We start from the raw sequence: 12347 nt of genomic DNA on the forward strand, positions 1-12347 counted from the left end.
GGGACCTTCCAATGAGAGATAATGAAACCCCTTTTATCCTGCTCTCCCCGACACCACAGTCTCTGGGGACCTTCCAATGAGAGATAATGAAACCCCCTTTTATCCTGCTCTCCCCGACACCACAGTCTCTGGGGACCTTCCAATGAGAGATAATGAAACCCCCTTTTATCCTGCTCTCCCCGACACCACAGTCTCTGGGGACCTTCCAATGAGAGATAATGAAACCCCCCTTTATCCCCTCCCCGACACCACAGTCTCTGGGGATCCAATGAGAGATAATGCTTTATCCTGCTCTCCCCGACACCACAGTCTCTGGGGACCTTCCAATGAGAGATAATGAAACCCCCTTTTATCCTGCTCTCCCCGACACCACAGTCTCTGGGGACCTTCCAATGAGAGATAATGAAACCCCTTTATCCTGCTCTCCCGACACCACAGTCTCTGGGGACCTTCCAATGAGAGATAATGAAACCCCCTTTTATCCTGCTCTCCCGATACCACAGTCTCTGGGGACCTTCCACTGTCTTTACTCTCATCTTTAAATGTATTAATTATAAACTAAACATGATAATTGTAAATCCACTGTCTTTACTCTCATCATTAAATGTATTAATTATAAACCAAACTTGATAATTGTAAATCCACTGTCTTTACTCTCATCATTAAATGTTTATTTCAATCCACCGACGTTCATCTTTTATTCAGTCCTATTCTCCATAACCACCACAATGTTCATGAACTAACTGAATGTCCACTTCATTTTAGGTTTAGTAACCCCTTTGCTAATTCCTCGTTACCCCTCCACCTCTTTGCTACATTCTAGAAATCCATATCAGAGTAAAAAACCACATCAAATGTAAATCTATATCAGAGTAAAACCACATCAAATGTAAATCTATATCAGAGTAAAACCACATCAAATGTAAATCTATATCAGAGTAAAACCACATACAACATCTAATGAGATCAAAAAAAACAATGCTTTCTGAGTTAACAAGGAGTGTTTGGCCATATCATTTAAATGTGTTCCCTTAGAATCCCTTCCCCTGGCATTTCACCAGATTCTTCATCCCAAAATACGTTTTCCTGGGATCCCTGGCCTCTACTACAACGTTGGGTAAGAAGTGATCTCATACAACATCCTTCAGATAGAATCTGTAACCTCTATGAACCACTATCGATCGAACCGAGGCGATACACCGATATGTGACATTTCCTCTCCTGCTGCTCTCAAAAGGATTTGTTGTTGCTCTTTTGAAAAATATGCAAACGCATGTATAGAATGTATAGAATGTATAGAATGTATGGAATGTATAGATTGTATAGAATGTATAGAATGTATGGAATGTATAGAATGTATAGAATGTATGGAATGTATAGATTGTATAGATTGTATAGAATGTATAGCGTCATTTCCTTCGAATGCAGCAGGTTCCAGTCCCACTTTACTCTCCCTTCTCCAATGACCAACAGCCCCGCCCCTAAAACAGGACTCTGTCTCCCTACGCTGTGATGTCTTTACTCTCCCTTCTCCAATGACCAACAGCCCCGCCCCTAAAACAGGACTCTGTCTCCTACGCTGTGATGTCTTTACTCTCCCTTCTCCAATGACCAACAGCCCCACCCCTAAAACAGGACTCTGTCTCCCTACGCTGTGATGTCTTTACTCTCCCTTCTCCAATGACCAACAGCCCCGCCCCTAAAACAGGACTCTGTCTCCCTACGCTGTGATGTCTTTACTCTCCCTTCTCCAATGACCAACAGCCCCACCCCTAAAACAGGACTCTGTCTCCCTACGCTGTGATGTCTTTACTCTCCCTTCTCCAATGACCAACAGCCCCGCCCCTAAAACAGGACTCTGTCTCCCTACGCTGTGATGTCTTTACTCTCCCTTCTCCAATGACCAACAGCCCCGCCCCTAAAACAGGACTCTGTCTCCCTACGCTGTGATGTCTTTACTCTCCCTTCTCCAATGACCAACAGCCCCGCCCCTAAAACAGGACTCTGTCTCCCTACGCTGTGATGTCTTTACTCTCCCTTCTCCAATGACCAACAGCCCCGCCCCTAAAACAGGACTCTGTCTCCCTACGCTGTGATGTCTTTACTCTCCCTTCTCCAATGACCAACAGCCCCGCCCCTAAAACAGGACTCTGTCTCCCTACGCTGTGATGTCTTTACTCTCCCTTCTCCAATGACCAACAGCCCCGCCCCTAAAACAGGACTCTGTCTCCCTACGTTGTGATGTCTTTACTCTCCCTTCTCCAATGACCAACAGCCCCGCCCCTAAAACAGGACTCTGTCTCCCTACGCTGTGATGTCTTTACTCTCCCTTCTCCAATGACCAACAGCCCCACCCCTAAAACAGGACTCTGTCTCCCTACGCTGTGATGTCTTTACTCTCCCTTCTCCAATGACCAACAGCCCCGCCCCTAAAACAGGACTCTGTCTCCCTACGCTGTGATGTCTTTACTCTCCCTTCTCCAATGACCAACAGCCCCGCCCCTAAAACAGGACTCTGTCTCCCTACGCTGTGATGTCTTTACTCTCCCTTCTCCAATGACCAACAGCCCCACCCCTAAAACAGGACTCTGTCTCCCTACGCTGTGATGTCTTTACTCTCCCTTCTCCAATGACCAACAGCCCCGCCCCTAAAACAGGACTCTGTCTCCCTACGCTGTGATGTTTTTCCACTACAGTTCTGTGGTTTACCTTGGCCATTGAAACTATAGTTAGTGACTATAGTTAGTTAAATTCCACTCTCAAAACATCTTGCTCTATTTTATCCACAACCCCCACAATTGTCGTTGTCACGTTCTGACCTTAGTTCTTTTGTTATGTCTTTGTTTTAGTATGGCCAGAGCGTGAGTTGGGTGGGTTGTCTGTGTTTGTTTTAGTATGACCAGGGCGTGAGTTGGGTGGGTTGTCTGTGTTTGTTTTAGTATGGCCAGAGTTTGAGTTGGGTGGGTTGTCTGTGTTTGTTTTAGTATGGCCAGAGTTTGAGTTGGGTGGGTTGTCTGTGTTTGTTTTAGTATGGCCAGAGTTTGAGTTGGGTGGGTTGTCTGTGTTTGTTTTAGTATGGCCAGAGTTTGAGTTGGGTGGGTTGTCTGTGTTTGTTTTAGTATGGCCAGAGTTTGAGTTGGGTGGGTTGTCTGTGTTTGTTTTAGTATGGCCAGAGTTTGAGTTGGGTGGGTTGTCTGTGTTTGTTTTAGTATGGCCAGAGTTTGAGTTGAGTGGGTTGTCTGTGTTTGTTTTTCGATGAGTTGGTATTTCTGTGTTTGGCCTGGTATGTTTCTCAATCAGAGGCAGCTGTCAATCGTTGTCCCAGGCAGCCTGTTTTCACCCTTGATTAGTGGGTGATTATTTTCTGTGTCTGTGTGTTCCACACGGAACTGTTTCGGTTGTTGTGCTTTCACGTTGTTATTTTGGTATTTCTCTGTGTTCTATTAAAAGTATCATGAACACTTACCACGCTGCACATTGGTCCTCCGATCCTTCCTAGTACTCCTCCTCAGTTTTCATCTATTCATTATATCAATGTCCTCACATACCCAGTCTTTTTGTAGCTGAGTACATCTATTAATTATATCAATGTCCTCACATACCCAGTCTTTTTGGAGCTGACTTCATCTATTAATTATATCAATGTCCTCACATAGCCAGTCTTTTTGTAGCTGACTTCATCTATTAATTATATCAATGTCCTCACATACCCAGTCTTTTTGGAGCTGAGTACATCTATTAATTATATCAATGTCCTCACATACCCAGTCTTTTTGGAGCTGAGTACATCTATTAATTATATCAATGTCCTCACATACCCAGTCTTTTTGGAGCTGAGTACATCTATTAATTATATCAATGTCCGCACATACCCAGTCTTTTTGTAGTTAAGCACATCTATTAATTATATCAATGTCCTCACATAGCCAGTCTTTTTGTAGCTGACTTCATCTATTAATTATATCAATGTCCTCACATACCCAGTCTTTTTGGAGCTGAGTACATCTATTAATTATATCAATGTCCTCACATACCCAGTCTTTTTGTAGCTGACTTCATCTATTAATTCCCCAAATTCCAGAAGAATCGGTAGAAAGATCTCGTGCTTCTTTCAGCGACTCCATGGCTTTATTAAAATCCTCCATCTGACAGGGAGAAACGGGGTCGTTATTGTTCCCAAACCTTTCCCTACTTTAAATAATACACACCTTCTATTAACTATTTTCCAAGGCAGCGCTACCCACTTCCCCGGATAATAATTCATTGGTCACAACACTTAATACCTTTTATTAGAACCTAAACTATAAATGTATTACTGGAGAATATGGATGACTTAATGTCTTATTCCAGTATTGCACCTTAAATATCACTATTATTAATTTTTAAGAGAGGCCACAGAGGGAGTCTCCTTCTCATCTTCCACCTTTGTTTCTCTCTTTATTTCCACCACTCTGGACACCAGGGCGTTTTACCAACTGGTGTATGGTGGAGGTTTTACCCACTGGTGTATGGTGGAGGTTTTACCACTGGTGTATGGTGGAGGTTTTACCTACTGGTGTATGGTGGAGGTTTTATCCACTGGTGTATGGTGGAGGTTTTGCCTACTGGTGTATGGTGGAGGTTTTGCCTACTGGTGTATGGTGGAGGTTTTACCCACTGGTGTATGGTGGAGGTTTTACCCACTGGTTTTACCTACTGGTGTATGGTGGAGGTTTTACCCACTGGTGTATGGTGGAGGTTTTACCACTGGTGTATGGTGGAGGTTTTACCCACTGGTGTATGGTGGGGGTTTTACCACTGGTGTATGGTGGAGGTTTTACCTACTGGTGTATGGTGGAGGTTTTACCTACTGGTGTATGGTGGAGGTTTTACCCACTGGTGCATGGTGGAGGTTTTACCTACTGGTGTATGGTGAAGGTTTTACCCACTGGTGTATGGTGGAGGTTTTACCTACTGGTGTATGGTGGAGGTTTTATCCACTGGTGTATGGTGGAGGTTTTATCCACTGGTGTATGGTGGAGGTTTTACATACTGGTGTATGGTGGAGGTTTTATCCACTGGTGTATGGTGGAGGTTTTACCCACTGGTGTATGGTGGAGGTTTTACCTACTGGTGTATGGTGGGGGTTTTACCTACTGGTGTATGGTGGAGGTTTTATCCACTGGTGTATGGTGGAGGTTTTACATACTGGTGTATGGTGGGGTTTTGCCTACTGGTGTATGGTGGAGGTTTTACCTACTGGTGCAGGGTGGAGGTTTTACCTACTGGTGTATGGTGGAGGCTTTACCCACTGGTGTATGGTGGGGGTTTTGCCTACTGGTGTATGGTGGAGGCTTTACCCACTGGTGCATGGTGGAGGTTTTACCTACTGGTTTTGCCTACTGGTGTATGGTGGAGGTTTTACCCACTGGTGTATGGTGGGGTTTTGCCTACTGGTGTATGGTGGAGGTTTTACCTACTGGTGCAGGGTGGAGGTTTTACCTACTGGTGTATGGTGGAGGTTTTACCTACTGTTGTATGGTGGAGGTTTTACCTACTGGTGCAGGGTGGAGGTTTTACCCACTGGTGCATGGTGGAGGTTTTACCCACTGGTGCATGGTGGAGGTTTTACCTACTGGTGCATGGTGGAGGTTTTACCTACTGGTGCATGGTGGAGGTTTTACTGGTTTTACCTACTGGTGTATGGTGGAGGTTTTACCTACTGGTGTATGGTGGAGGTTTTACCTACTGGTGTATGGTGGAGGTTTTACCTACTGGTGCATGGTGGAGGTTTTACCTACTGGTGTATGGTGGAGGTTTTATCCACTGGTTTTACCTACTGGTGTATGGTGGAGGTTTTACCTACTGGTTTTACCCACTGGTGTATGGTGGAGGTTTTACCTACTGGTGTATGGTGGAGGTTTTACCTACTGGTGTATGGTGGAGGTTTTACCTACTGGTGCAGGGTGGAGGTTTTACCTACTGGTTTTACCTACTGGTGTATGGTGGAGGTTTTACCTACTGGTGTATGGTGGAGGTTTTACCTACTGGTGTATGGTGGAGGTTTTACATACTGGTGCATGGTGGGGGTTTTACCTACTGGTGCATGGTGGAGGTTTTACCCACTGGTGTATAGTGGAGGTTTTACCTACTGGTGTATGGTGGAGGTTTTACCCACTGGTGTATGGTGGAGGTTTTAACTACTGGTGTATGGTGGAGGTTTTACCCACTGGTGTATGGTGGAGGTTTTACCTACTGGTGTATGGTGGAGGTTTTACCCACTGGTGTATGGTGGGGGTTTTACCTACTGGTGTATGGTGGAGGTTTTACCTACTGGTGTATGGTGGAGGTTTTACCTACTGGTGTATGGTGGAGGTTTTACCCACTGGTGCATGGTGGAGGTTTTACCTACTGGTGTATGGTGAAGGTTTTACCCACTGGTGTATGGTGGAGGTTTTACATACTGGTGTATGGTGGAGGTTTTATCCACTGGTGTATGGTGGAGGTTTTACCCACTGGTGTATGGTGGAGGTTTTACCTACTGGTGTATGGTGGGGTTTTACCTACTGGTGTATGGTGGAGGTTTTATCCACTGGTGTATGGTGGAGGTTTTACATACTGTGTATGGTGGGGTTTTGCCTACTGGTGTATGGTGGAGGTTTTTACTGGTGCAGGGTGGAGGTTTTACCTACTGGTGTATGGTGGAGGCTTTACCCACTGGTGTATGGTGGGGTTTTGCCTACTGGTGTATGGTGGAGGCTTTACCCACTGGTGCATGGTGGAGGTTTTACCTACTGGTTTTGCCTACTGGTGTATGGTGGAGGTTTTACCCACTGGTGTATGGTGGGGGTTTTGCCTACTGGTGTATGGTGGAGGTTTTACCTACTGGTGCAGGGTGGAGGTTTTACCTACTGGTGTATGGTGGAGGTTTTACCTACTGTTGTATGGTGGAGGTTTTACCTACTGGTGCAGGGTGGAGGTTTTACCCACTGGTGCATGGTGGAGGTTTTACCCACTGGTGCATGGTGGAGGTTTTACCTACTGGTGCATGGTGGAGGTTTTACCTACTGGTGCATGGTGGAGGTTTTACCTACTGGTTTTACCTACTGGTGTATGGTGGAGGTTTTACCTACTGGTGTATGGTGGAGGTTTTACCTACTGGTGTATGGTGGAGGTTTTACCTACTGGTGCATGGTGGAGGTTTTACCTACTGGTGTATGGTGGAGGTTTTATCCACTGGTTTTACCTACTGGTGTATGGTGGAGGTTTTTACTGGTTTTACCTACTGGTGTATGGTGGAGGTTTTAACTGGTGTATGGTGGAGGTTTTACCTACTGGTGTATGGTGGAGGTTTTACCTACTGGTGCAGGGTGGAGGTTTTACCTACTGGTTTTACCTACTGGTGTATGGTGGAGGTTTTACCTACTGGTGTATGGTGGAGGTTTTACCTACTGGTGTATGGTGGAGGTTTTACATACTGGTGCATGGTGGGGTTTTACCTACTGGTGCATGGTGGAGGTTTTACCCACTGGTGTATAGTGGAGGTTTTACCTACTGGTGTATGGTGGAGGTTTTACCCACTGGTGTATGGTGGAGGTTTTACCTACTGGTGTATGGTGGAGGTTTTACCCACTGGTGTATGGTGGAGGTTTTACCTACTGGTGTATGGTGGAGGTTTTACCTACTGGTGTATGGTGGAGGTTTTACCTACTGGTGCATGGTGGAGGTTTTACCCACTGGTGTATGGTGGAGGTTTTACCCACTGGTGTATGGTGGAGGTTTTACCCACTGGTGTATGGTGGAGGTTTTACCTACTGGTGTATTGGAGGTTTTACCTACTGGTGTATGGTGGAGGTTTTACCCACTGGTGTATGGTGGAGGTTTTACCTACTGGTGTATGGTGGAGGTTTTACCCACTGGTGTATGGTGGAGGTTTTACCTACTGGTGCATGGTGGAGGTTTTACCTACTGGTTTTACCCACTGGTGTATGGTGGAGGTTTTACCCACTGGTGTATGGTGGAGGTTTTACCTACTGGTGTATGGTGGGGGTTTTACCCACTGGTGTATGGTGGAGGTTTTACCCACTGGTGTATGGTGGAGGTTTTACCTACTGGTTTTACCCACTGGTGTATGGTGGAGGTTCTGCCAACCATTCCACCTTCTTCCTGTCTGACTTTTCATTCTTTCTTCAACATTCCTCCAGTTTTCTTTGTACTTTTCAACAATCCTTCTGCTTTGAACATGTTTAGCTGTCTTTTATTGATCCTTTTCTTTCCTGGGTCACTTGTTTTATTTGTTTTTATTAGAGTTTCCATTTCCTCACATACTGAGACATCAAATGTTCCTCCTCTACCATTTAGTGGCCATTTTTCACGTTTTCCCCATTTCTAAACATTTCTATTAGTGTCAACATTTCTTACATAGGGGGACGCCTGGCGCCCAGAATTTATACTGCTGTTTTACTCATATTTGCAGCCTGTATTTATCACCATTTAATTTAATAATGTTCATGTATTTTTAATTCATCCTGACAGTTCTTCTAGTATTATATTACTTCAATGGTTATTCATGTACCATTCACACTTGCCTCCTTTAGTGTGGGACTGTGTGCGTCCTCCCTACCAGGTCACAGTCAAGACGGTGTAGTGTGGGACTGGGTTTCCCTACCAGGTCACAGTGTGACGGTCCGGGAGAAGTAGTGTGGGACCGTCCTCCCTACCAGGTCACAGATGACGGTCGGGAGAAGTAGTGTGGGACTTCCTCACCAGGTCACAGTCAAGTGACGGTCCTGTGCAACCCATTCAGCACCAACAGCAGATAACTTTTACACCTTTTACACACCTCTACGCTTTTCCTAAACCACCTGCAAATTCATCCTTTTCTGATACACTTCCTGGTCACAGAGAAAAGCGGTATTATACAGGGTTTTACCTGTCTGAGCAGTCCTTTACTGATTCACATCCTCAACACAGCCAAGCTGTAACCACAGGGTTTTACCTGTCTGAGCAGTCCTTTACTGATTCACTTCCTCAACACAGCCAAGCGGTAACCACAGGGTTTTACCTGTCTGAGCAGTCCTTTACTGATTCACTTCCTCAACACAGCCAAGCTGTAACCACAGGGTTTTACCTGTCTGAGTAGTCCTTTACTGATTCACTTCCTCAACACAGCCAAGCGGTAACAACAGGATCTTTGCCTATCTGAGAAGTCCCTAATTGATTCACTTCATCTTCACAATAGGTCTTTTTGCCTGTCTGGCAGTAAACATATGTATTTTTGCCTGTCTGATCAGTCCCCTATCGATACATTTCCTAGACACTATAGGGCAGCAACCACAGGTCTTTTATTTAATTCTATTCCACCATGCAGATGGACAGTTGTCACTTCAAACTGGACGGAACAGAACAGTCAACAGGACAGATGAATGAGATGGAATAAATGCCCCAGATGAAGCGAATGAGTGAGCTGGATGAATTGAATGACTCAATGGGTCTGACAAGTTTGGCCCAACTGAATCAACACAATCCTAACTCAAACAGACTGAACAGACTGGTCAGATGAAGCACCTGAACAAGACAGGTGAATAACCCCACTCAACTGAACCATCCAGAACAGATGAAAACACACTCCCAATCTGTTCGGCCACACTAATATTTATTTTAGACTGTTACAACCCTTAAAGCTTTTTCATTTTTTATGTTTATTCTTTCATGCATTTATTGAATTCAGAAGACCCGAAAGCTTTAGTTCAATAAATGTTGAGAAACCACTTGGTGTTTCTATTGCTTAGGCAGGCTCTGAAAAGAATCACAAAAAATTAACTATAAGTAAGAACTCAATTAGGTAGTCTCAGTGGTTAGAGCATTGGACTAATCATTTGAAAGGTTATAACATCAAATCCCCGAGCTCAAAAGCAAAATCTGGGCCATGGACCAACTGCAAGGCGTTAACCCACTGTCCCCCTGAACAAGGCAGTTAACCCACTGTTCCCCAGTAGGCCGTCATTATAAATAAGAATTTGTTCTTAACTGACTTGTCTAGTTAATAAAAACAGCTTACCTCTCATCTAGGTGTCCACCTGTTTGCTCAATTCATCCAGAAAGACCCGTCTGCAGTCATAGAGTTCTCCACCATTTGCTGGTCCCTTTAGCCACTCCTGGCAAGCTCGCCATTTTTGTTGTGGAAATATTTGCTCAATTATATTTCTCAGATATAAGAATTGTGAATTCAAATAGACTTTGTTACAAATAACAATGGGCCATGGACCAACTGCCGGACTCAGTCTCAGTCCTTTTATACAATTCATGCTTATAGAGGTGTCAGATAACTCCACTTTATGCTAATAACCAGATTCGGCTTTACTCCACCATTGTTTCCAAATCTAAGTTCTTTCCTCTAGGCGGGGTTCCCCTCCCCTCTAGTTCCTTGGATCAATTATATTGGTGGCGATCACCTATACATTATTTCCAGGAAATAATAAGTACAGATTACTATAGGAAATTATAAGATTGCTACATGCCATTATCAGACTATAATATTACTATGGGCCATTATAGGATTAAGTACAGATCACTATAGTTCATTATAGAATTATACCAATAAGTACAGATAACTATAGTTCACTATATAATTATACCATTAAGTACAGATAACTATAGTTCACTATATAATTATACCATTAAGTACAGATCACTATAGTTCACTATATAATTATACCAATAAGTACAGATCACTATAGTTCACTATATAATTATACCAATAAGTACAGATCACTATAGTTCATTATAGAATTATACCAATAAGTACAGATAACTATAGTTCACTATATAATCATACCAATAAGTAAACTCAATCCCAGAATTCCACAGTGTCTTTGCTTATTCCCTTTATTGATATTCAGCCTTTTAACAAGAAACACATTCTGTTAACAGAAAACACCCTCACTATCAATTGCTGCAAAGAAACCACTGCTAACGGACACCAATAATAAGAAGAGACTAGCTTGAGCCAAGAAACACGAGCATTGGACATTAGACCGGTGGAAATCTGTCCTTTGGTCTGATGAGTTCAAATTTAAGATATCTGGTTCCAACCGTGTCTTTGTGAGAAGCAGATTAGATGAACAGATGATCTCTGCATGTGTGGTTCCCACCGTGAAGCATGGAGGAGGAGGTGTGATGTCTTTGTGAGAAGCAGAGTAGGTGAACAGATGATCTCTGCATGTGTGGTTCCCACCGTGAAGCATGGAGGAGGAGGTGTGATGGTGCTTTGCTGGTGAATGTCAGTGATTTATTTAGAATTCAAGGCACACTTAACCAGCATGGCTACCATAGCAATCTGCAGTGATTCGCCATCCCATCTGGTTTGTGCTTAGTGGTAGTATCATTTGTTTTCCAGCAGGACAATGACCCAACACACCTCCAGGCTGTGTAAGGGCTATTTGACCAAGAAGGAGAGTGATGGAGTGCTGCATCAGATGACCGGGCCTCCACTTGATTTGTTGAACACGTTGTTGGTTACTACATGATTCCATATGTGTTATTTCATAGTTTTGATGTCTTCCCTACATTTCTACAATGTAGAAAATAGTAAAAATAAAGAAAAACCCTTGAATGAGTAGGTGTGTCCAAACTTTTGACTGGTACTGTATGTTAAGGGGATGGTTCACCCCAATAGAAAGGTTCATACCTCTAAATACCATCTTATTAGATGGAGCCATTTCCCCCCATTAGTTTGGGATTCAGACCTGCAGTCATCTTGATTTCAGACACAATGGAGAAGTGTTCCACAAGCAGTAAATCTAATGTAGAATAAATGGAACCTGGATCCATTTCATTCTATTAACATGGTTTATGTGTTATAGCAGTAATGGGCTTAAACTGATATTAAAATGACAACTCCATAGGTGGTACCAGGTCAGGGAGTTCATCCCGTTCCATGATCTCGCCATCACGGTTGACAACTCCATTGTGTCCTCCTCCCAGAGCGCTAAGAACCTTGGCGTGATCCTGGACAACACCCTGTCGTTCTCAACCAACATCATGGCGGTGGCCCGTTTCTGTAGGTTCATGCTCTACAACATCCGCAGAGTACGACCCTGCCTCACACAGGAAGCGGCGCAGGTCCTAATCCAGGCACTTGTCATCTCCCGTCTGGATTACTGCAACTCGCTGTTGGCTGGGCTGATTGCCTGTGCCATTAAACCCCTACAACTCATCCAGAACGCCGCAGCCCGTCTGGTGTTCAACCTTCCCAAGTTCTCTCACGTCACCCCGCTCCTCCATCTCTCCACTGGCTTCCAGTTGAAGCTCGCATCCGCTACAAGACCATGGTGCTTGCCTACGGAGCTGTGAGGGGAACGGCACCG

Source organism: Oncorhynchus masou, unplaced genomic scaffold (assembly GCF_036934945.1).
Source record: "Oncorhynchus masou masou isolate Uvic2021 unplaced genomic scaffold, UVic_Omas_1.1 unplaced_scaffold_1714, whole genome shotgun sequence".
Taxonomy (NCBI): Eukaryota; Metazoa; Chordata; class Actinopteri; order Salmoniformes; family Salmonidae; genus Oncorhynchus; species Oncorhynchus masou.